Below are 25,240 nucleotides of genomic sequence, written 5' to 3'. Positions count from 1 at the left end.
AATTATGTTTCAGCGACTAACATTTTTCTTCTTAAACAGCCTTTGAATCTTCATTCTACAAATACTGAACTGCATAAGCAATATTAACACCACATGTAATTCAATTAAAGTATTAGAATATAGAGAGGGGGCGAAAAGGAAGGAACACTTAGCTGAAGAAAACAGCATGTGCAAAATTAAGAAAGCTCCTGAGAAGGTTTAAAGGATATATTCAACCACAGTCTAATGCCTGTCATAAATAATGTCCCTTCTCATTAAAACACAAACTGTTCACGGAAAAAAGTGCATGCCATATTACAGAATAATTAACATAATTTTTCTCCTTGAGTACCTACTTGTGCCTGGAAATTTTATTGGCTCTCCTTTTACGTCCATATGCCCTTGATAATTTCTTTTATAGATTTTTCCCCCTAAAATTATTTCCCTTAGGGAAGTAGAGGTGGTTACACTGCATGTATCATTAAATATCGAACCACGCGGTGCAGTGAAATTTACGTGTAGAATAGAGTCGAAGTCTCAAGAACATTAGGTATTAGGAAAAATGGTTTAAATATCTTTTCTGTGAGGTGATATCACTATTAGTTTTTATTTTAATATGCTGATGAAAATGCCTTGTCCTCTTGCTATAATACACAAGTAAAGAAAGTAAAACTCACAAAGCAGATCAACGCTCTTGAACTTAATGCATGGACCAGACAATAGGTGGTCTACTGTGTGAATTCCACTCTGGCGAGTTCTGACAATGGGGGCTGTGCCAGAGTCTCAGAGGCAGTGACTGACCACGTGCTTTCCCCTCGTCTACAAGACCCGAAGTCCTCATGGACACATTCACTTACAAAAGTGTGGAGAACAGCGCACACACACGAGATGGCGGAGCAGACACACGAAAAGATGCTCAACATCGCTGATCACCCAGCAGATGCAAGTTAAACCCACGGTGAGATATCAGCACGGTGACCTGTCAGCACGGCCATCATCCATGAAACAACAGACAGCAAGGGCTGGGGAGGACGTGCAGAAAAGGGAGCCTTCATGCACCACTGGGGGGGGGGGGGGGGGATGCAGGCTGGTGCAGCCTCTGGGGAAAACAGTGTGGGAGGCCTTCAAAAAATTAAAACCCAAACTGCCTTTTGAACCAGCAATCCCACTTCTGGGAATATATCTGAAGGAACCCAAAACACTAATTCGAAATAATACAGGCTCCCCCATGTCCGCTGCCGTGCTATTTACAACAGACAAGGTCCGGAAGCAGCCCCGGTGTCCAGCAGTGGATGAGTGGATAGAAAACGCTGTTGCGCTTTCACACAATAAACTAACACTCAGCAATGAAAAACAAGAAAGACATCTTATCTTTGCAACAGCGTGGGCGAACCTGTAGGGTATTATGTTAAGTGAAATGAGCCACTCAGAAAGACAAATACTGTATGATTTCACTTACTAGTGGAATCTAACGAACAAAATAAACCAACAAGCAAAATAGAAACGAGACTCATAGTGACAGAGAACAGACTGACATCTCCCCGAGGTGAGATTTGGGGGGCTGAGTGGAAAGAGGTGAGGGGATTAAGCAATAACAAACAAACAAACTCATAGGGAAGAGAGGTGGGGGAGGTGAAGAGGGTAAAGGGAGCATAATGGTGATAGAAGGAGACAATACAATATAAAATACAGAAATGATATATTATAGAATTGTACACTTAAAGCCTACGTACTTTTATTAACTAATGGCACCTCAATAAATGTAATAACTTTTTAAAAAAGAATCTGTCCCTATAGTACAAGGCAAGAGATCTGATGCTTCTCCTTCGGCTTATGAGTGCGTTACCAGCAACGAGAGAGTTAAGAGCTACTAAGAACTACACATCTCCGCTATTTTCACATTTCAAGTTACCATATTGGCATTTCATTTAAAATTTAAAGACAGTGTTTTATGGAGTATAAAGCCCTAAAGTTTTCAGCATGAACATCACAGAAAGTCATACATCTACCTCCTTTATAGGTTTGCTACAGAAAATTTCTTTCCGGGAAACGATGGCAAGAATTTGTCGAGCCAAGGATCCGAAGAGCATTAAAATGGCAATTTCAGCTTCGCTTCATGGGCTGCCAATGGCAGGGGCGCATTTCTGTCAGCTGTTACAATGTCTTCACTGTGGTGCTGGGTTTGTCTCCCAACTTCACCATCTGCTTTTTGGTGTTAGATCCTTTCTCATGCAACTTTATGGAATCAGTTTAATGTTCAGTGCACAAGACCAAACAGGGTTTCCTGACAGCCCCCTTCACCATCTTTTCCAGTATAAGTATTTCAAAAGTCAGTATCTACTAACGTGCGTCCTTCTGGCAAAGTGTTTGCAACTGAAAAAGAATTCCAGCTGATGGATTTAAGTCTGGCACAATATTCTTCAAGTCCTCTGGAATTGAAACAATACGAAAGTAGAAACAACCACGGCAAGTTGGGGAAAGTTGTGTGAACACAAAATATTGCTTTTTTTACTTCCTTATAATTAATTGTAGAATCCATCTTCCCTTCATCATTTCAGTCCTGACAAACTGGAATTCTAGAACCCTGGAGATAAGTAATGGGCGACTGATAACTCAAAGAACCAGTTGAGTTGAACATAACTTCTAAAACTACTTGAAACACCTTTTAAATAGTACTGTTTATTGCCATGCCAAGAGGAACCAGAAGCCCACCCCTGTTTCATATGGATGAGTTGGGAGAACATTGATAAAATGTTCATGTTTGTGTGGAAGTTCCTTGTGGAAAGATTGGTAGTGATAATGGACCACAGAAATAAGTCATAAGGAAGTATGAGATATCAGCGTCTACTCTATTTTGAAATTAAGAACAGAGTTTGAGGCCCCAGCTGGGTAGCTCAATTGGTTAGAGTGTCATCCCAATATGTGTAAGGTTGTGAGTTCTATCCTTGGTCAGGGCATGTACAGGAAGCAACCAAAATAAATGGAACAACAAATTGATCTCTCTCTCTCTCTCTCTCTGTCTCTCTCTCAAATCAATAGATACATTTTTTTTTAAAAGAGCATAGTTTGAAATTCTATGTCAAGGAGCAGAAAGAATTGCGCGCAATGATAGCATGCCTGTACTTTGTTACTGTCATTGATAATGGATTTGGTATCCGGGCTTACAATGCTGAGGCTGGAATGTGCACTTCCAATTATTCACCTTTGCCCCAGAAAGTGTGCAAACTCCAATTATTTACCTTTGCCCCAGAAAGTGTGCAAACTCACACTTGTGCCATAAGTTACATCAAGGGGTACATTTCCAATGTCACCATCTCTGCTGACACACAGGCAGAGAAGTAAGTCTGGGTCAAAGCCCATTGCTTGTGAATCAGTTTCCAGATGGAGAAGCCCATGTAACCTTCTGCCACTGAATCCTGACCCTTTGCTTGAGGGGTACTTCCTCCCTGAGCTTCGGATGCTTAGTTTTTTATAATTTTTTTAAAGATTTGTATTTATTTGTTTTTAGAGGGGGAAGGCAGGGAGAAAGAGAGAGAGAGAGAAACATCAATGTGTGGTTGCTAGGGGCCGTGGCCTACAACCCAGGCATGTACCCTGACTGGGAATCGAACCTGAGACACTTTGGTTCGCAGCCTGCACTCCATCCACTGAGCTACGCCAGCCAGGGCTTGGATGCTTAGTTTTACTCCTAAGCTGCACCACATTTTACTCATTCACTCAACGTTATTGAACACACATCCTGCAATGTTCCAGGAGCTGGGCCACAACAAGGAACCATCAAGACAAATTCCCACCCTTGGGGAGCTTTGAATCCCCGTGACAAGCCTTGCAAGACATTGTTCTCTGAAGGAGACAAAGAATGCGTAGCCTCCAAAGAGGGAAATTTTGTTGTTTTGTCTATAAACAAAGATGGCAATCTCTAAGTAAGAATGGCCAGCTTTAAAGATTTGGGGATTAAAGCTGTTACTAGTTCATGGATTTTAATTTCCTATATAAAGTAGATTGGGTCATACACTAAGAGCAAAGATGGAGCTAAGGGATTAGAGATTGGAGAGCTAGAGAAGTTTTGAAATAGCAGCTCCGGAAACTTAAAGAAGATGATGAGTAGGAAAGAGAAACGTCTCAGAACAGTACTGATTGCCCAGCATGCAGCTGCCCTGTTGTGCGACGCTCTCAGGAAATGCTGAGTATCCTGGGTCGCTTGTGAAAGGACTCCACGTTATTGCTGGGGACACAGGGACTCTAAGGGTCATTTCTATCGCTCAGAACATAAGGCATGAAGACAGCACTCATGGTCACTCAATCCCTTCTCATGGTCCCTAATGCAATTTTGCACTTGAATGATCTTGAGAGAGTAGCTGTTCTTACCACTATCATATGATGCTTCCCTAATGAACACCTGCACGTGATATAATAAATGATTCATGCAATTGCCCACACCAGAAATCAAGCTCTGATCTATGGGAACCGTCTCACAATCAACCAAGCTCTGCTAAAATATGCATTGTTGCCTGTCTCATGGAACGGAAAACAGAAAGAGACAGAGAAACTCGTTTTCTAGTTTATAGAACTACACATGAATATACAATACAAGGAATCAAATTGCTGATTGCAGCTTGTCCCTTCTGTGGTCATCATGGCGATTTGAGGTAGAACTTGATGTATTTGGAGGACTGGGTCTTTTGTGCCCCCTGCCCCCGACCCCAGCGGCGGCTCCTCAAACTCCGGGCAGGTTCCTCCAAAAACACATTCCTGGTACTTCCTGTTCTGCCTCCTTCCCAGAATCCTCTGAGACAATACTTCTGCATGTACATTTTATTTTCATGAACCATTTGTATATATAATGAACATATAATGTATATTTAATCTAAATATAATATGTTATTTTTTATTTAAACACACATAAAGTCTCAGAAACAGTTAGCACCTGTAATTGCATGCATTGGGACATCTCACTTTTTTTTCAAAATATTCACACTAAACATATAATTTTTACTATAATAAATCATAGTATTTTGACTTCTAAAATGCACAAAACATTTTTATTCATTAATTTATACTTCACAATCTGAGGCATGTACACAGAAGGCCTTAATGTTCTCATCTTTAAACTGAGACTAGAAGAACCCGACATCTTACCGAGGAGCAAAAGGGGCCTCAGGAATCAGAGGACCTTCCTTGACCGGGGCCCCCAAGAACACGTTGGGAACCGTGAAGTAGCCGTGACAAAAGTGCGTGTTATTACTCCACACCCGAGCTTGCTCTCTCTACTGCCTTTTGCTTTTGCAAAATACCACCGCACGAGGTAACACTTCTCACTGCAGAAGCGCTCAGCACGTATGCAGTCTAAGGTTGAAAGGCAAAAGATATGATGGAAATAAAAATTTTGATTTATCATATTTCTGTGTATAAGTAATGTATATTAAGAGTCAGCTCCTGGCTGGCATAGCTCAGTGGATTGAGTGCGGGCTGTGAACCAAAGTGTCACAGGTTTGATTCCCAGTCAGGGTACATGCCTGGGTTGCAGGCCATGACCCCCAGCAACCACACATTGATGTTCTACTCTCTCTCTCTTTCTTCCTCCCTTCCCTCTCTAAAAATAAATAAATAAAATCTTCTTTTTAAAAAGAGTTAGCTAGCTTTTTAAAAAATATTTGCCAGTAATTTGGCTACAGTTTTATCTTTAACATAACTGTGTTCTAGTAACCGTAGTACCTTCAAAAGTTCTTAAAAACCATACGTTTTCTCAACTATCAAAAATGGTGTCATTTTAAACTCTCCTTTGGAATTTTCCATATTGTTCATATAATCCAACTTCATATTTGTACTAAAGACCACTGACACATTTTTATCATCACTCAAATGTATTTTTAACACATAAATGCTGTATTTGAAATCTAATAAGTGATGTATGTGATATACAGCCATCAGTGTGAAAATCTTTTCCCCTAAGTTTCATATTTCTACTTAGTGTTAATTACATTATAAGACATCTCATTAGTTGTTTTGACAATATGTTAGCAGATTTCAAAATATGCCATCAAATATATATCACTAAAAATTTTGTAAATGTAGTTCTACCAAAGTCATTCTCAAATATTTTCCTCAAGAAATACTTGTAGAGCAAGTTATTCATATTTATAGTAATTCAGTTTGTTTTTCTGAACTAGCAGCAAAGTTTGAGCAACTGTTCATGTAACCATTTTATTTTTAATTACTAAAGTGAATGTGATGACCTTCCATTTCTTAAATTCTACATGAAAAGAAGAAAGAGTAACTATGTATTAAGGTGGAGACAATTAACAATGGTAGCAATTGTCATATTAGAGAATTTAAAACCTTCACTAATACAGTCACCAATGGCAAGTACTGCCTGTTGATCTTAATTTCAAATTGCCTTAATATTTTCAGTGATTTACATTTGAAAGGATTTTTTTTTTTACTTAATGTGCTACAGACAACAAACTGTGGTTTTGGCCTCTGCTCATTATATGATACGCTTTCTAGATGATAAAACTTGCTAAGGGAGTGTAAATCAATAATTCAGAGTGTTTAAACACATTCAAAGTGAGAAAAGTTTGGAAGGCCAAGACACCTGATATAAAAAGTCAAAAGGCGCCCTGGCTGGCATAGCTCAGTGGATTGAGCGCGGGCTGGGAACCAAAGTGTCCCAGGTTCGATTCCCAGCCAGGGTACATTCCTGGGTTGCAGGCCATAACCCCCAGCAACCGCACATTGATGTTTCTTTCTCTCTCCCTCTCTCTCTCTCTCTCTCTCTCCCCCCTTCCCTCTCTAAAAAATAAATAAATAAAATCTTTTAAAAAAAAGTCAAAAAGCACCCTGTAATATTACTTTAGGGTGCTTGAGCGCTTTCCTGGGTGAGTCCAGTTTTACAGACTTTGCACCGTTAGGCTGGAGGGTACAGGGGAGACTCCATGAGTGTCTCCAGTTGCCATAGAGAGTGTTACATTTTCTGAATGACAGCATTTCCTCATTTTCATTCAGTTCACTATGTAAGATGGAAAACTAAAATGATAGCCATTCCCACATCTCTGCGCTCATAATTCCCTTCTCACATGCCTCTCTCAATATGCTAACCTTGTCTTTTTGGTTATAAGGTTTCCAATAAACGTGAATTATATTTAATCCCTATGCATACCTGCATTTTGTATTCCTAATTGTCTGTTATAGAGAAAACAAACAAACTAACCAACTTCCAGCCAGTTCACTTTGGCCTGAGTCATGCATATCCTTTTTGGCTGTACTGTTTTATTATGAATGTTTTAAGCTCATCGCATGGAATCCATGCTCTTCAACTGAGCTGCGTGCAGTGCCAAACACCCCTGCATTCAATCAATGTTAAACCACTGCATCACAGGAGGAGGGCCTGGGGAAAGGGAGAATCCATCTAGGAGGGCAACTAAGCATTGGCGATCCCATGAATTAACTCACTTGAATAATTTCCCTGTCATTTCCCACTTTTCCTGTTAGGAAAATAGCATCTTCATTCATCAAATAGATACTCAACATCAGCAAGCCACCCTCTAAGAGCCAGGATGGTACAAAAGGGTCTCTAAAATCAATCTAGAAAATTAAACATATAAAGTGCCTTTCACAGTTTTATGGACTGGTGAATAATACATTCATAAGCGTAGACAGATGTTGAATTACATAGGCACTGAGAGCGGAAACAATAACACTTTTGTCTGGAGTGCTTAAAAATGGGCTTTGGAATAAGCAAGATTTAAGCTAGCTAGAGCCTGAAGGCGAGGGTAAGGATTTAGAAAGAACGTGGGGAAAAGGCAGTTTTACATTAAAGGGTAATGGAGTGGTAAAAGGCTAGGAGTGGAAAATGCAATGCGAGATTTATGTTTAAGGCGGCGTGGTCTCGCTGCAGTCCATTCTCTGTGCGGGGCAGTAGTGGAAGGCGAGCTCGGGCAGACAGGAGGACGGTACTCGCTAACGCCTCGCACTCAGGGTTGAAGTACTCAAGATTTTCTTTGGCACTAAGGATTTATTGGAGATTTCGAGGGCAAAAGTGTTCGAAAAATGTGGTTTTCGGGACAGAAATGAGATTGGTTGTTAAGTTCGGGAAGGAGGGAGGGGGACGAAGAAGAGGCAATGCAGCCTCAGCTGTGGTTAACAGTCTGTACAGGAGGTTAAAACAAACCGCGGACTTGGGGAGAACTGAGGTTATCGGACAAGCGTGGGGGACAGGGTTAGGGTTAGGGTTAGGCAGCTGGTGATCGCTCCATAGGGTGCGTGGGGCTGGGGAGGAACACGGGGATGACCCTCGTAAAACAGGGATCCTTGAGATATCCTTATAGCACAGACAATCAACAATTTGATTTTCCACTGCTGCATTTTTAACGGATTAAAAATGAATATTGGCTAACAATGACATGACTTATTAAAAAGATAGTATCCCGTAAACAAATATTTGGACTAAGGCTTAAGGAAAAAAAACTCCCAATAACTTTCATACATCTATAGTATTAATACTTAAGAGATCAGTTTCAAATTTACTTACATAAACTTATAAAACTAATTTGATAGGAAAACACAGTCATGGGAACATACTAAATCATTGGGCAGTTTTGGGCATGAAATGAATACAGTAAACTTTTTAAGGCCATTGTATACATTAAAAGATATCTTGCTTAGATGACAACTCAGTGTTTTTAAATGACAAAAAATTGTATCATTTCATAAAAGATTAATCGATTTTGATGAGTGACCTCTGAGGAGGATGGGGCTGGGTTATAGGCCCCACCTATAAAATATATGTTATTTTAAGATTTTATTTATTTATTTTTAGAGAGGGAAAGGAGGAAGAGAGAGAGAGAGAGAGAGAGACATCAATATGCAGTTGCTGGGGGCCGTGGCCTACAACCCAGGCATGTGCCCTGACTGGGAATTGAACCTGCAATGCTTTGGTTTGCAGCCCGAGCTCAATCCACTGAGCTATGCCAGCCAGGGGCAAAAACATATGGTTTTGATAAAAAGTATTGCTTCCTAGAAATAAATGTAGCACTTGCTTTATCATCATAGACAAAAATAAAGCTCCTCAGTTAATTGGAACTGAGTGATATTAAAGATTCAGATTAACCACTATAGACAGGGTCTGTAGTCATATTTTGATCCTAAGTTAAAATTAAATTACACTAGAAGGAATAGAATGTATAACAGATTGAACAAAAAATACACTGTTCTTTGGTTTCTGTGGTCACCAGTTTGTTTTTGCCTATAAAGTGCATTAATAAATATTCGTATTCAGTCCATATTGGAATTAGAGAACCCTATACATAAAAAAGAGTATTTCCCAATTATTAATGCAACATATCTACTGAAAAATAAGTTCACAAGAACTTCAGTTTAAGTTTGTAACTACAGTTTAAGTGATATACTATGCATTTATTTTAATAACTATATTCAAGGGTAAAATTTAATTTAAAATAATTTATCTTAAATCTTAATCTATATGTAAATACTTTGCACTATATCGTAGGTTGAACATAAAATATTTACACTATTTTTCAACTTTAGTTTATTTTGATCCATTTATGACTTTGACTCAGTATATCAGATGTGTCATAAACCTGCTTTAATAAAAGAAAACACATACTATTTAATTTAAAAAGGTAAGAAATTAGATTCAACTTTCCAACGTGATACCTCTACTTAAAACTCCCTCACTGGAACTAGAGCTTCGTTTTGTTTCCTTTACGGATGGTCTTTCTTTAGAAAATACAGTTGATAACATGCCCACACCCTCCTTTGGTGACTGTCCATTGCTCACTGGCTAGCAGGAGACAACTTGTGACAGTTCAAGACCGGGGGTTCGGTCTTTACAGGCGAACTTGGGTCTGCCACGTTCCCCTGGGGCGGCCCGCCCCACCCTTCCGGTGCTCCCTGCCCTCCAGACTTTGGGTCCGAGCTCAGTTCAGCCAATAGGAGGCAGCGGCAGGATTTCGGGGGTGGGAGGAGACGGCCTTTGACCCAATGGCTGTTAAAATAAACATTAATACTGCTATTTAGTTCTTTTGTTGTTTTACTTTAATTTGCATTTAATTTTTTTTCCTCAAGGTTTGTGATTGCCTGTGCTTCTCTCTGAAGCACGTTTTCAGTCTATGCCCGTTTCACTGGAGCGTGTCCTTCCACGTGAGAGAACGCTGATTTTGATTTATGATATACTCTCCCGCTCTTAGTGATGGGGAAAATTAGCATAGTCAAGATGGATATTTTCTCAGCAGGAGATATCTGTTTTGCATATATTTCTGTCCCTTCTTTTTATACAAGAAGAATCTGCAGAGTTGTTTTAATTTTAATACAGAGAAAAGGCCGAGGAACCTCATTGCTATTCAGCCTTGGAACTTAGGTGTTATTTTAAAACCAGTCTTCCCCACAATTTCACCTTACTTTGAGCGACTTATACTGCAAATATGCCAGAGACGTGAGGACTAAATTCTCATGATTCTGAACATGATGAAGGGCCTTTATATGTAAGCTATTTGGAATGGTTCCAGACACATAATAATTACTACATATAATATCTATTTCCTATAATTATTAATAGACCACAATCCAAAATATTCAAATAATATATATTATACAAACTATTTCTCCAAATGTAATTCAGTTACAGGAAAAATTAACAAAAAATGGCAACTCCTATATTTGGGAATTAAAAACACATAAAATAATTAATGGGTCAAAGGAGAAATCATAATATGAATTAAAAGCCTCCTTAGAACTACTGGAAAGGAACCTCAACCTATTAAAAAAATGTCTGATACACTGTCTGAAAGGAAAGGAAGTTTGTAACATTAAATCTTCATATTAGGAAGAAGGAAAAAATACAAAATAATTTAATACAAAAGTCAAATGCTTGCAAAATGAATCTGAGAATAAATCCATATGAAAGTACACAGATTAAAAGTTTTAAGATCAGAAATTAAATATAAAACAAAGATGTAAGAGGATATGAAAATTAAAAATTGGGTCTTTAAAAAGAATGATAAAGTAGACAGAACTGTGATGAAGTTGATGACAAAAAATTGACTTATTTCACCATACCTGCTATTTTTGCAATGTAAAAACTGAGATTAGAGAAATTAATTCCTTCCCCCACACATAAATCAGCAGTGGTTTATTTAGGCATTTTAGTATAGTTATAGTATCTATTTGATTGTGACATATTAGTAAATTGCAACATATATGAATACTTATTAACTATGGAGTCTTTCAAACTATATTTATTAGGCTGTTATTAAAAAAATGAATGATTTTACACAAATACGTACAGGACTAACACAGGCAGGATTTGATCTAGATGTAAAACTGTATAATTCTTACATTTTTTTTGAAAGAGTGATGGTGTTTATTGAGCTTGCCAAGTTTTTATTTTACTAGTCACATTGTCACTTTATTTTATATTATTTCCTTAGGCTTTGCGTAAACATCGGAGCACAACATGACCCAATACATTTATCCTTCGATTAATTTAGATGCATACATTGAAGCTTTAAGAGACATAGTCATGCACCGTATGGTCTGTTCAACCCACTCCCTGCGAGTTCCAACAGAAATGTGGCTATTTATGACGGCCACACGATCAAGGAAATATTGGCTGCGGTCTCAAAAGTCAAGCTACATTCAGTCAGTCCTTATCATTTACGTCTAACACGGGAGTGTCAATAAAATACCTTTCGATTCCTCATACTCACTCCAGACAATAATTCATCATGTACAAGGAGGACTGATTTTACTGATGTTTAACCCTTGCTGTCAAATCTGATCCCCTTGCTAGTTTCTCCTGTGAATAAATAAATACACTCGTTTTTCCTGATTCTTATTCTCATGTCTATTTGGACAAAATCGTTTTTTGTCAGTTTTGGGCTATTTTGACTCCCCCTTTCATCAGCTTTGCTGTGCTTTACTTTTGATAGCAAGTCTACACTTAGTCCAGTCTCTCTGTCTTTTTCATGTTAACTATAGAATTTAGTAAACACTCCGATCTTTCACCTTCTTAATCTAACCCATCCCATTTGGGATATTTTAAACACTTCAAACAGTGTCTATGCTCTTTTGCTGAATACCATTTATCCCCAAGTTTAATGACATCCTTGTACATCATTATCAAAATCACTGGGAAAAATAGCAACTAAATTGCTAAGTAACTGTTTGGTTCTGCTGCATCCCAGTAAGAGCTTTTTCCCAGGATGGCATTAAAACAATAATCGAGTCTTTGCATAAATTATGCATGTAGCTCTGTATATACCCAATTTAATAATATCTCAGTCCATGTTTTTCCATTTTGTTAAAAATAATATTCAGCCCTGGCTGGTGTAGCTCAGTGGATTGAGCACAGCCTGCATACCAAAGGGTCGCTGGTTCAATTTCTAGTCAGGGCACATGCCTGGGTTGTGGTCCAGGTCCCCAGTAGGGGTCACATGAGAGGCAACCACACATTGATGTTTCTCTCCCCCTCCTTCCCTTCCTCTCTGTTTAAAAATAAATAAAATCTTTAAAAAAAACACGTATCTAAAAAAAATATTCAAAAAGGTTACATGAAATTATCACATTTTCCTAAAGTGATAGTGCGAGAATAAACTTATCCAGAAAGAAAATGTCAGTTGCACGTTTAGCAAAGTCATCCTCCCTTCTGAAAATCCATTTCCTTTTCTAAGTGCTTCTTTATCATTTGTCACAAATAGCTGAAGAATCTTTTTGTTGCTGTTGTTTAAATGCAGCAAGCTTTGTGTTCTAACTTACAGAAAGTTTCACTTTTTAAATAGTTTGAACATTTCTATTTTAAATTTGTGAAAGGGGAATGACTCTCTTGAATGTTGACACTTTGTCACAACTAGCGAGTCTGAATAAAATCGACAAGCACTTCCACCTCTACCTCCTTTGGTGCGCGTTCAATCCGACAGCAGGCGCGGGGAGGGGAACGGTGCCAGATGTCAACACCCTTCATTTATTTTCAGAACAATAAACACAGTTTGGAGAAAAGTCAAAAATACAGTGAAGAAGTTTCAGAGGATGAAGTTTTGGAGCATTGATTAGTTTCAAACATATAGTCACTTTCTTGTTAGGTTTTTTTTTTTCTTCCTCCAGAAACTTGCATATTGAAAGTTATTTGTATCTTGAAGAGTCAGTTTCCGTACATACTGATGCATGGTTTACTCACAGGTCATTAAGAAGTATGAATTAAGGCCCTGGCTGGCGTATCTCAGTGGATTGAGCTCGGGCTGCGAACCAAAGTGTCGCAGGTTTGATTCCCAGTCAGGGTACATGCCTGGGTTGCAGACCATGACCCCCAGCAACCGCACATTGATGTTTCTCTCTCTATCTCCCTCCCTTCCCTCTCTAAAAATCAATAAAATCTTTAAAAAAAAGAAGTATGAATTAATAATGTGAGTGAAATGTATGACATACGGTTATTCTTAGTAGAGTTGTTATGTTTACATAATTCAACATTTCATGAGCATATATTAATGAAAGCTATGCTTTCATATGTTAAGAAAACAATTTTATCACATTTAAAACGCTGTTACTGAAACTACATTTTTATCTTCCCAAAATATCACTGCAATATGAATTCATGTGGTTGATGTGTAAAAACCTGTAAGCCTTTCTAGTTGAATAAATTTCCTATAAGTGTCCATCTCCCATAATGGATGTTCATTCATGCAAGAAGAATGTACCACACCAATCAAACTGCAGATACAATAATAATGAAAAGCAAAACTGTGACATGAGTTTTGAATAACTTTTTAATTTGACAGCAGCTACCTGGCTAGAGATGAAACCCAAATCGCTGCTGGCTTGAAATTGACATTGAAGAAGCTAACCCTTTGGCAACACTCCATGGGCAATGGTGCACCGTGTCACTGTAAATCACCCCACTGGGACCCACTGTCATGCCCCCCGGGGACATTGTTGTCTATAGTATCACACAGAAGTAATGAGAGGAAGAGATTTCCTGCTAGAACATGAGTCATTTCTGAGCATTAAACTAACAAAGCTTGAACTAAATCGGGCAAGAAGTACATCGTAGGAAATTACACAGAAGCTGCGCATCAGCAAAATGTCTTGGCAGGAAATGGCTGGACAAGTACAAGTGCAATCACTGTCTTATTTATTTGCCACTCTTGGGAACACTAATATGAAAGTGACTAATATGGTGTAATAGTTCCCAGAACCAATTAATTAATCATAGCTTGCCATTAATAGATACTTTCCTTGAGGGGAATATTTCATGCTCAAGGAAATTTAACCATTTTTTTTGTGTGTGCTAAAGTTTCCCTAGTCAAAAGTATTTTAAGTGTGCATTCTCACATTGTTAATGAGGTAGGGACTTCCTCAATGAAAGGATTGTTTTCATAGATGGTCAGAGGTGACTTCTGGAGGAAAATTAACTTAAGCGCTCATGCGGAGTTAGGGGAATGTTCTTTTGGTCTTTCTCTTGCACTTAGCATTAATTAAAGACATTCAGTGCCTCGATTCCATTTTTTAAGAAATAAGTTGTGATTAATTTCACTCTCTTTTAACCCTAGTCCATTACCTGGCTTTCAGTCTCTTATTCTCTTACTTGAAAAGTTTGAAGTCGGTGAGTTGATTTATAAGTTTTTTTTTCCTTTTTTAAAAATATTGTATTTATTTATTTTTAGAGAGATGGGAAGGGAGGGAGAAAGAGGGGGAGAGAAACACCAATGTGTGGTTGCCTCTCACACAGCCCCTACACCACTCAGGACCTGGCCCACAACCCAGGCGTGTGCCCTGACTGGGAATCCAACCAATGACCCTTTGGTTCAAAGGCCGGGGGAACTCAATCCACTGAGCCACACCAGCCAGGGCTAACTTTTTTTCTTTATTACAAAAATGTTAGCTATTCACTTCCCCCTTAAGTTAATGAATCAACTTACACAGGTGTCTTAAAACCATGCAGACTGAGTCATTGTCCTTCAAGAGTTAGCTTTGTTCACATTATTTCAAAGTCCAATTACTTTATCTTGGGTAGTGTTAAACAATAATACCCAGACACGTGTAAAGCACACTGAGTTAATTTACTTGTTTCCTTCTCCCAGATCCATGCGTCCTTAAGATACAACCAACTTTTCACTCCCCCCAGTGCAGTACGTCACCTACCCGAATAGTGTCAACACCGTCCGTCTCCATTGTTCTTGTCATAAAGCACATCACAGACAATGTCAGTGTCAGCGCTCCAGACCGTGGCCTGAGTCCCTTTGCCCTGGGTCATCCGCCTCTTTTATCTGTGGGCCTGGGTCCTGTCTGGGCCCATGCCACACAGAACGGTCTCCTATATTCCCCCCTTGTTTTTAGTTAGGACTGCTGTAGATCCCACACAGCTTGCTGCTAGCTGGTCTCTCACACGACCCTGGGAAAATAATTCGCAAATGTGTCAAAGTACACAGAACATTATTATAATCAGCAAGCAACCAGCAGTTCCAAAGACCCACATTCTCAGATTAAGCCCCTCAGTCATTGTCAGGCAGTAATGATCAAATAGATAGCATTCAAAGAACTCTGAGGGCCTATTTTGAGTCAGGGTCAGATAGCTAAAAGGCCACAAAACTTTGGGGAAACAAATTCATTTCAGGCTTGGACCCTTATCGTTTAAATTGATGGTATTATCAAAGTAGGTTTCATAGGATTTTATGCATTCTTAGGCCCAATTGCCCAGGGGAACCTGCACTTTCCAGCACAGGGCCACCCCCACCTCCGGCATTGTTTCAGGCTTAGGTCGAGCAGGGAAAGTAAGGCAGCCAAGAGATTAGGAGACTTCTAATAGACAGAATGAGGACTCAGGCTATGTCTAAGCTGAGGGGCCAGGGTCCATCACCCTCTTTTTCTATAGCCCCTCCCCCAAGTCTTTTCCTGAGGGCATCATGTGATCGTGCCTGTCTTAGGTTGTCCCTCCCTTGAAGAATCTTACCCCTCACTGGCTAACCAATCAAGCATTGGGGGCTACGCAAGATGAAGTAAACGGAGCAGAGCAGCACCCCTGCCAGGGAGATAAGCTGTCTCCTTAGTGGCCTATGGTCCCAAGGTCATTCACTCACTCAGCCTTAGCCATGGGGAGTTGCAGCTTCTGAAACCAGGCAGGTCAGTTCCCAACATCTAATCTCCCCCTTTTTTGTTTGCGAATGCAATTGTAGATGTTAAGCCTGTGAAACCTACTATTTGCTATTCCCGAATGCAGTCTTAAGAAAACAACCTCCAGATATACCTTATAGCACAAATAAGGATTAAGACAAGGAGGCATCCAAGGGCTGCCATGACCCAAACCCATAAATTCAGTCCATTGAACAAGTTTTTAGGGTTCAATCATTGAACATTATGGGGCACCGAGGGGTTGTTGCCCTCTGCAGGAGGCTCTTGAGCCTCAGCCCCTGTCATTAGGGCAGGCCCCATCCTCCTCTCTGGCGGGCCCAGGCCTGTGAGTGACAGTGTGGGTGTCTGTTTTCCTTCTGGTTGCTCAGGGTCAGCTGGGCCATCTGGTCTGTCAGTTGACTGACTCTCAGCTCCAGGTAGTAGAGCTTGGTGTCTGTCCCGCTCATGATAAGGCTTTACTCTTTTGGCTGGTAGCCAGACAGGACCTGCAGGACTGGGAACACACACACACCCTCTTCCCCAAGTTAAGAGGTCTACAGGGCCCTGCCAAGTGCCATCCCCCAGAGAATCTCTATATAAAACCTGAGGATAAGATAACTTTGGCTCTTTCTTTTGAAAATGTTTCTCAAGTGGAGTACCGAGTGATTCATCACAGTTTAGAAAATTATATGTAAACATAGCTAACATAATCAAATTTGGGGAGGAGGATTCATGGCTCCCCCTTTTTCTGTTTTTTTAAGAAGATTTTAAAAAGTATAATTAGCCTGTTCTACAATTGCCTGACTTATTGGATTGTAAGGCATTCCTGTTTTATGTTGGATATTCCAACGCTGAAGGAAAACCTGAGTAGAATGGCAAGGTATCCTGGGCCATTATCAGTTTTAATTTGCTGAGTCCGTCCTAAATGACTAAAGACCTCAAGCCAATGGGCTTGTACATTTTTAGCAGATTCTCCTGTTAAAGCCGATGCATGTAGGGCCTCAGAGTAAGTATCAATGGAAATATGAACGTATTTGAATTTTCCAAAGGGAGCATAATGAGTGACATCTGTTTGCCAAATTATTTGAGAACCCAGTCCTCGAGGATTCACTCCTGTAAATTGGGGTGCCTTGTTAAGGGCTTGACAATCAGGACATCCTTTAATAATTTGCTCAGCTTGGAAAGACAGACCCCTTGCTATTTCCACAAGCTGCAAAGAGTTTAAGCAGCAAGTTAATTGCCCTGTTGTTCTCAGGACCTGGTGGCTCCTAGGTTCAGAGTTTTCAAGGAAAGTAGAAAGATTCGGCGGGGGGGGGGCTGCTCTGAAAAAGTAGGTTTTAGATAAAAATGGTTACATGCCAAAGGCCTTTTGTGACTCGATTGACTAACTGTTCCCTCTGGGAGAATAGGCAGTTCTTCCCCAAGGAAACACTCAGTGTTTACAGGTACTGAGTTCAAAAGTGGAACTTAGTCTTCCATGGAGAAGGGCTAGTTCTCCCTGGGAGACAGGACTCCTATATTTCATTTTTACCATAAACAGTCATGGCTCCGGCATTAATAAGGAGGGTTCTTAATATTTCTTTAACATGTCACACCCCCATCCCACTTATAGCATGCTTTAGGTTGACAAATTTATGAACACATTCAAACTTTTAGAAACAGTGTTTTCTCCACTGGCAAATACATTTCCTTTTTTTGTTATTGCTAATTTTTATTGATTCCTGCATTCCTTGAGTGTGGTCAGAAGTGAGCTGTCTCATTATCTAGTGCCCTTGACCGCTTCAGTGAGGCTGGAGAACAGGGAGGGAGGGTGCTCAGCTCAACACGGCTTGTTCCTAGGACTGAAGCAGTCCCGGGGCCTCCATAAGGAAGATCCAGAGTGGTTAAGCGACACATATTTGCATTATTTTCCTTCCTGCGCTTTTTACTGTCTGAGGGGAGTGAGATCATTTTCCTTCTTTAAACAATCAATATAAATTCTTTCTGAGTAGAATCCTGATGATACAACATTAGAGATCTTATTCTATTTACTAGAGGTTTAGCAAAATATTTTGAGACTGAGCTATCCCTTTCAAAACGAAAACAGAAACAAAATTCAAGAAAACCAGTATTTTCCAATCAAACCCTCTAAAGGAGGGAGGGAGACACTGGCCTAGAGTCTTATCTCACACCACCTCGTGTTATTTCGACTTCTGCCCAACTTTTTCCTAAATAACTGAGTCTAAAGATCCCTTACCAGGGAGACATTCGGCAGCCCCCCGAAACTGCTGAACTAGCTTAAAACATGGCTCCTGTTCCCCAGAGAGCCCGTTCCCCATGACTGAGGATTTGCAGAAACTCTTCAAGAAATTTTTTAACAAATAAAAGAACCTTTTTCTGAAATTCCTCCTGCCACAAGCACAGCGATTACAAAGCCATTCTCATTTCTGCCTTCTCTCCACCTGCACCTTAGATCCTTATCCAGGCAGAGAGAAGGAAAGGGCAAAACTGAAGGGACCGCAAGAGGAGGCTTAAAAGAAAGAATTTGCTGAGATGCTTGTAAATTGTCCTGTAACTAGTTGATGTTTTTAAAGCTGATTAAAGGGAAAATCTTTGCTCTTTCTCCCAAGCCTAGACCTAGCTGGGGGTTGTGCCATGGGGATCGGCTTGTGGGTGTTTTTACAGTGTTGCAGCAAGCATCCTGGTGGCTCTTAACTGCTCGACCCACGCCCTCGAGTTTGTGGCAAAAGCTTGGGAGAGAGGGCAAAGCTCCTGCTTACTAAAGAAGGTACAGTTGCAAAGTGGTTGCAAGAGAGAGCAACCTAGGAAGAAAGCCCTTTTCCTTTGAAATCCAGCACAGCCTTACGAACTTCCCAAAAAGCACTCGGTGTCGTTGGCCCTCCCCTGGGCTGATGTGCGCATACTCCAGCCCAGTTGGTGTGTTGTCCACAATGATGGCGCATAGCCCTGAGTCCCTCCGTGGTTGCCAGCTGATGCGGACCCTGGCTCATGGGGTCCGTCACATTGTGGATGAGATATGAGAAATTGACACGGACTACCAAGTCCTGTGGAGGAAAAGGGATGGCATGGCTTTTCTCTCAAGGGGAGAAAAAGCCGCTGCCCTGGCTGTGACTGGCCTTTATTCCTTTTCTGGGCACATTGCATGATGATCCTCATTTACTATGCACAGGTTTGCTTTAGGTGGTTACCTTTTACAGAAGACAAAGGAGAGGATGCTGCTAATCACATCACAGAAGAGGGATATTTGCAAATGCAAAGGGAAAAGTAATTGAATCAGTTACACTCATCCTTGGAAGGTTTAGCGTGGATTTTAGGAAGTTACTTTGCAGTAAATGTTTGCTGCCTCAATTCAGGGTGAGGGAGTTTTAGCAAAAGCAAGTCTTATAGCAGTCTCAGTACAGTGCGGGCCTGACTCCCCACAGGAGAACCTATCCATGGGCGTGGGTCCTGTCTGGGCCCATGCCATGCGGAATGATCTCCTATACCTCTTGATGTTATTCTCATATTTCTAATCAACTAGCATCCCAGAGAATGCACTTGCCTACTGGGTAATATTTCAGCATGATTGATCTGTCAGGGTGCTTTTGAACATGAACCGGCACAAGATTCCAGGGTCTAGACATATCCCTGCTTACTGACTAGGCCATGTAGTTACGGCACGTGGTGTTCCATGGTTAGGCCTATGTGGGTTCCTAGATGCTTCAGGTTTATTTTTGATGATGTTTAACCTACAAATGGGAATAATATTCTGCAAAGGTTTTATGACTGTTGAAAGGAGGTACAACTAAGTCAGCATATGTAGAAATTGAATGATTTCTTAAAATGCTTAAATTCAGGCTTTAGACAGAGCAAATACATCTTGACTTTTTAGGACATTCAGTAGACATTTTGTAAGCACATTTATGAGGCTGCTTCTAATGCTGCAATGTCCTTTATGTATGAAAATAAATTAATATAGTTCATTAATTTCCCAACTTTGATTTTCTTTGTTTTTTGGAGGTAGTTCATGAAAGAATGCCAATGATCTATTCCAGCAGGATTTCAACAGGGGACAGGGGGGAAGAGTCATCCAAGAATACGCATAAAGGGCCCAGGGACAAAGTCAAGGTTGGGTAGGGATGAGGGTGGGAGGTGGGCGTGGGTGGGGCAGGGGGAAAGTGGTGGTGGGAAAGTGGAGACCCCTGCACTTGAACAACAATTAACAAAATTAAAAATAATTTTTAAAAAAGATTCAAAAAATATCACTCTAAGTGCCAAAGAAGATATAGTATCATGAATAGAATTCTAAGTCATCACACATTCTTTCATTTAGATAGGTCTTGCAGTTCTACTAACCAAAAGAACACTTAGTTTAAAAGAACGATGCCAGAATAATCTATCTTTGTTGCTATGTCAGATACCAATCCTGGTGCTGGCATTAGAAACATAATAATCAAACCCCCTAGTCTCTGGAATTTATATTTTAGTGAATGAAGAGACCACAAATGATATATATGTAGAATATGTAATATGCCAGATGGATCTAGGGAGCAAAATCAGCAGAGAAGAGAAACTGGGGGAGCTTAGAAAGGTGAGTTAAAACGTTTAGGTATATAGTTAGGTAAGGCGCTGCCTGAGCATATTTGAGCAAAATTACGAAGGGGAATCGGTGAGCCGTGCAACTATCAGCAGGAGGAACATTCTATTCATAGAACATGAGTAGAAGGCAGAGAGTGCCTCAAGTCTGAAAACCAAGAAAGCAGAGCTTGGAACGAAACAAATGAGGGGAAAAGTCTTAAAAAGCGAGGGCAGCAAGGTAACGGGATGTTGCCTACATCGTATTGTAAAGCGTCTTCTGGGTCATGGCAGAGATCTCCGACTTGACTTTGAGTGAGGTGAAAACTCATTGGTAAAGGCGAGCGAGTCGAAATTGCGCAAGATCTAGTGGTTTCAGTGGCTGGTCACGAGCTTCCTTTGTGTGGGAAAGAAGACGGCTGCTTTGTTTTTGTGATGCTACCAAATCAGGTGTGTGTGTCTTTTGTTTGCACGGTTTTGTGTCCAGAAAAAAAAAATACTACGTACATTGGCAGCTTCGGGGCTAGCTGATGTTTACAATCGTTTTCATCACTGAAATGCTATTATATATGAACCAAGGCATGCGACACATAAAGCAAAATGCAAAATCAACTTTTAGGTTACTGAGTCTACCCAAAGGCCACACCTTCAAAATAAATTAATTAATAAATAAAGACTTGGAAACATTTCAAAAGGGGTGTAAACTTTGGTATACTTACTTAAGCCTAGTACTGGGAAATCAAACAACTGAAATACCTCCAATTAGTAACTGTATGCATATAAACACAGAGAGTTGAGAGAGAGTGATTGTTCACTGATTGATTGATTTGCTGTTCTCATTATTTCTCTGGCTTTTTCTCTGTTCTCTCAAAAGACTCTGTTCCAATGAATGACACATGGATTTCCTACAGAGTGCCGGCCTTTCTCTGTTCTTAGATGTTCTGCCAAGTTCACACAACATTAGAGTGTGTTGGCCTATTTCACATAAAAGAAAAAAACGATAAAATTAAACTGTGCTATTTCTTATCATCTATGAACTTGAATGACAGTAAAGCAAGAAAAGTAACTTCTCAAAACACAAACTGCCATCAAATAGCGGGGAAAAAAGGCAATTAGTATAAAACTCTATCTGGGGGAAAAATGAAATGCCTAAATTTAGCCAGCTTCAAAAGATGTTTTTCAACAGGTTTCTAATTAATCACTGCAAACTTCTCATTAATGAGGTCCTATATCGGTTCAGGGAAGGTAGTAAAACCTAGTTAACTACACAAATAATTATAGTTGAAAGTCCAAGGTGGCATTTTCTGCAAGAATATTGTTGTTACTATTATAATGTCTAGACAGCAAGCTGTCAGTTAATTATACTTACTAAAGCAGTATTTAACATAATAATGACTTTTACTTTTCAATTCAAGCTCAAGTGAAATATTAATGATGTGTGATACTATGCATTAATTCTATTGAATACTTCTTTGGGAAAAAAGTAAAGCTTACATAACTAACCCCAGATATTGAGGAAAAAGTTCTGTGGTTTCCCCAAATATAAAAGAATTAGGATTTAAAAATTTTATCTAATGACCAAATGTGTAGTAATAAGCTGAGCACAGAATGTGGACCTAGTCTTACACTAAAATAGAATAAAAACTAATTTCTATCCCTTTTTGTATAGGTGTATGAATATTTTGCAAAGCATAAGATTTTCTGGCCATATAGTCAATAATATCTGTACTTGCTCAAGTATCAAGTATCACAAAATGCTACTAATACTTGAGTCAGAATAAGAATGTTTGGGGATGATTTTGTTTTCAACTTTATATACATATTCTGGTAGAATATGGTGTATTTCTTTTACATGGTTCACCTCATCCTACTTCAGTAAGGGCACAATTGCATCCATGCGAACCATTCACGTGGTTAGAAAGTCTCCCGGGCACCAAGATGAACATGGTTCCCCTGCAGTCCCTGATACTTTCCTTTCTTCGGGAGGCCTGTTAGTGGCCCTTAGTGCTTTCCTGAGCAACTTCTTACCGTGCTTACTTAGAGTTACTCTTTTCAAAGGATAACATCTATGGGATTCCCCTAAAGCACCTGAACTGAATAATATCTAGTGCCTTTTAACAAATGCACCAAAAAAAATACTAAATTGAGATCATACAATCTCCTACGCTCAGAGCTGATGGCTCCCAGGGTGCTGGATAATACCAAAACTAAGAACTAATTCTCACGTGTGTTTACTGACTCCTGAAAGGCAACAAAGGAATATACGCTAACCCCTGAGTTTTATTTAAATGAACAATAAGCTCAGGCTTGGCAGAGAAATCCACAGGTTAATATCGAATACCGGCAAGGGAATTTACAGTTTTATTAGCGGGGCTTCAAAGACAAACAACTCGATAAACTCTTAAGTATGTTGAGTTCTACGTGCCACAAAATGCCGTGGCTCATTCCATGCATTTAACTGCAAAGACATAATACAATCAGAAGCCCCTTCAGAAATACAGTGTCAAGCCCTGGCTGGCGTAGCTCAGTGGATTGAGCACAGGCTGGGAACCAAAGTGTCGCAGGTTCAATTCCCACTCAGGGTACATGCCTGGGTTGAAGGCCATAACCCCCAGCAACCGCACATTGATGTTTCTCTCTCTCTCTCTCTCTCTCTCCCTCCCTTCCCTCTCTAAAAAAAATATAATAATAAAAATAAATAAAATTTAAAAACAAAGAAATACAGTGTCAAATATCCTAACTCACAACATCATACCTAATTATTATAAAGCGTTTTACATTTTGTTTTAGTTTAAAGAATTTACTTCTTTCCTGCCTTGGGGGGGTGGAGATTGGATCTGTTCATATATTCGGATAACTATGTTGTTGTATGACAGCGTGTCTGTGTGTTTCACAGGGTAAATTTCACTCGTCTATACATGTGATCTCTAAAATTTAAATCATATGCAGAATTAAAGTGTGTTTGATTTGTGGAGAGTTATATATATGCACAATAATTTCATAAATGTGTTTTATTTTATTTGATCCTCAGCCAAAGTTTTAATATTATAGACACTGTCCTAAATCCAAATTAAAATGTAATATTCCTTTTTCTTTCACATGACTGTGGTTTTTGTAAACTATGCTAAAACATAAATATCTACACATTTAAAATTATTTGTATGTAGTTTGGTAGATCTGTAATATTTTTTAGGTACTGATATGATATCATTGTCTTGACTTAATTGTTTTACTTATTAAAGAAAAACACGGGGATATAAATCAGATGAAGGGGTCAAATTGTAGGCATTTTACTGATTGTGTTGCTTTGGGCAAGAGACTTAATTTTTCTGAAACTGTTTTCACACTGGTTTCAATGGTAACATGTACCTAGCTCTCCTATACAAGGTGAGAAATGCTGTGGAGCTATAGCAGACACTATATATTAGCAGAAGGCACTTTGTATACACACACACACTTCCATACGCATTACTAGACAATTCAAATAGGAAATAATGCTCGACCATTCCCCAGAGTGTGCAATGATATTTTTAAAGGTATTCATTCTCTCTAGTATTTTTTATATACGAGGACCAACACGATTGTGCATGTGGGTTCACTTTTCCAGGTTTATGGGCAACAGACTAATGTGGTTCAGCTGCTTCTCCATCTCACTCACTGCTGCCCATGGCAACGGCCCTACTCTCTCCTCCTGGAATATTCGACCTGAGAAAGGTTACAGGAAACTGACCCCCAGTCACGTCAGTGAGGGTGAACTTGCAGGTCAGATTCTGAAAACATACCTTCACGGTGGACTTTATGCCACAGTAAATTTGCTTTCCTCCTTTAAAGAAATAACATCAACAACACAATCCATGGTGCTCTATTCTCTACTAAAGATAAAAATACTATCAAATAGAATTCAAACTGTTTTCTGTTGTTTTGTTTTTGTTTTTAACTTCAAGGTGGTTCAGAATGTCATGCTGTTGCTAGCAGCACATGGGTTACAGACTTCACATTTAATAATCTAAAATAAGAAGAAACGTCCTCACACCACAGACCCGCCAGGGACCAAATACGCTATTGTAATCTTATTTACTTCTTGAAGAGCTTTGGAGTTTATTAGTCTGGGTGAATGAAGAAGCAAAAAGGGTAGTGGGAAATGACAACCCACTACTGTAGTGGTTCTATTTGTCAAGCTTTTCTCTAGCAAGCATCTGCAAAAAAAGCACAAGTAAATTTCCTTGAAGATATTAAAATGGTTGATTGCAATGCCCTGTGTGATTTTGACAAGGAGTTTACAGGAAAACAGTACATGTTATAAACTTTAAAGTGATTTGCAGTTTTTTACCCCAACAGACACTTTGCATATGGGAATCCTATTTTTAATGTGCCTTTTCAGGGTATTTTTACTACCTCTATGTTGAGTTCAGATGATTTTCCTTATGATTGGTTAGAAAGGGGCGAGTGGCCAGGCTAACTGGAGCCTTCAATAGGTATGGGGTCAAATTTTCTTAATTGTTACCAGTCTGGGATATTCACTCTTACAATGGCAGTTGTACTGTGAAACACAGTGCTGAGTTGGCCCTGCGATGAGTCATGCAGATGC

The sequence above is a fragment of the Phyllostomus discolor genome, chromosome 15 (genome assembly GCF_004126475.2).
Source record: "Phyllostomus discolor isolate MPI-MPIP mPhyDis1 chromosome 15, mPhyDis1.pri.v3, whole genome shotgun sequence".
Lineage (NCBI taxonomy): Eukaryota > Metazoa > Chordata > Mammalia > Chiroptera > Phyllostomidae > Phyllostomus > Phyllostomus discolor.
Note: the sequence above shows the minus strand (reverse complement) of the source record.